Genomic DNA, 2,234 nt, shown 5'->3' with positions numbered 1-2,234 from the left:
GTTGTGGGGACTGGGCTTTGATCCCCACAAGGAGCATCCGGTCCCCACGAGGATGAATTTTCCTGAAAAATTGTCCCCACCAAGTAGCAAAAACAAGGGCACACCCCACACACACATGCACACATACGTACATGCACAAACATGGCCACAACAAATCTTATTTCGTCACAAAGTCCTACATTTAATCACATGAGAAACATTAGCAGGTTTGTTTGGATTCAGTTTTCACCCCGCCCCGCCCCAAAATAACCCAAAACAAAACCTCAGACAGACTGAACGAAGCTGCACTGAGTGTTTTCAGAAAATAAAGTCGTGCTGCCAATGTTCTTGTCCAATAGTAAACACAAACTGAAGAACAGGCGGTTTAACAGTTGTGCATGTACTGTGTGATAGTTTGTCTACAGAATTAGCAAAATATCTTCCAAACCACAGGATGGATTTCACTGAAACTTTTAGAAACTAGTCACTGGGTGTACATCTCCAACAAATCAACTTTTCCAGTAAACCACAATCAAGATGGCCGCCACAGCTAAGCAACCTTAGCAAACACAGAAATGGCTATAAATCAGTAAATTTCATCAACATTGAGCTAAGATTTAGGATGAGTGTCATGCCCAACACATATTCACACACATTTTGTAAGATCTTGCGATATCACATGTGATCAATCTAAACTGCATTTATAAGGCTTGACCAGAGCGTTTCAACTTTAACTTAAAGTTAAGATGATCTTAAAGCTCTGACGGTGAAGCATTCCTTCAACAACTTTGAAGCTTTAATTAACATATTTAATTGAGTTGTAACTGGATTGTACTGGGATGAACTGGAGTGGCACAGTTGGTAGAGCTGTCGCCTCTCAGTGAGTAGGTTGAAGAATCGAATCCTAACCTGGGATCTTTCACTTCAGTTCAGTTTTATTATATAGCTCCAAGTCACAACAAAAGTTGTCCCCAGGAAACTGTACAAAAAACAATCTTCACTTCATTGCAGTCTCCCATCCTGAGAATCAGAATCTCTTTATTTCACCAAGTATGTTACACATAAAAGGATTTTCAGCAACACATTGGCAACAGAAGAAGCTCCCTTTTAAAAAGGAAGAAACTTCCAGCCTTCAGGCTCAGGACGAGCAGCCATCTGCCTCGACTGGCTGGGTGTGGGAGGACAGGAAAGAGACACACAAACACAGAACGTTAAAAAAGGGTCTAAAACTTTAAAATAAATATCTTCTGAATCACATAAACTTTACTGCTTTACAGCCAGTGGTCCTGGTGTACTAATCTTCCCTGGTGGAGTTTACCTGTCCTTCCTGTGCATGCATGGGATTTTTCCAAAAACTCCAGTTTCCATCCACAGACCAAACACATGAATGTTAGGCTACGTGGTTACAGGTGTGAGTGAGAGAGCAAATAGTTGTTTGTCTCGTTTGTCTCCCTGTACTGGACCAGATACCTGTCCTGCCTCTCACACAAGTACTGCTGGACATGAGGACCAGCTACACCTCTGACCCAGAGAGGGTCAGAGGTGTAGCTGGTCAGGAGGAAGAAGTGGGTAAAGATAATGGATGGATGGCTGGATGGATGGATGTGAAGAAATTTATAGTTATTACAGGTTAGTACTGATGTTGGAAGCACAACACTATAGTCTTAGGTTTCCCTTTTTATAATGTTGACAATGTTTAATCTATAATGTTTTGATTGAAAATAGATTAGTTACATGTCCGAAATATCTATAACAACACATATTCAACCGTTGTAAGAACATTAGATAAGAATTTTGTCTGAATGCCTGTGATTCAGCCATAGGTCAGTAGGGGGCGAATGCAGGCATTGAAGAACATGTATAAATAGATGGACTTCCTGGTATTTCGCCAGTGTGGCTTCCTGATGCATGGCTGGATGGATGCATGGATGGATGGATGATGGATGCATGGATGCATGGATGCATGGATGGATGGATGGATGGATGAATGGATGCATGGATGCATGGATGGATGGATGGATGGATGGATGCATGGATGGATGCATGGATGATGGATGCATAGATGGATGGTGGATGGATGGATGGATGGATGGATGGATGAATGAATGAATGAATGAATGGATGCATGGATGCATGGATGGATGGATGGATGGATGGATGGATGGATGGATAGATGAATGGATGCATGGATGCATGGATGGATGGATGGATGGATGGATGGATGAATGAATGAATGAATGAATGGATGCATGGAT

This window comes from Austrofundulus limnaeus, unplaced genomic scaffold (assembly GCF_001266775.1).
Source record: "Austrofundulus limnaeus strain Quisiro unplaced genomic scaffold, Austrofundulus_limnaeus-1.0 Scaffold597, whole genome shotgun sequence".
NCBI lineage: Eukaryota > Metazoa > Chordata > Actinopteri > Cyprinodontiformes > Rivulidae > Austrofundulus > Austrofundulus limnaeus.
Note: the sequence above shows the minus strand (reverse complement) of the source record.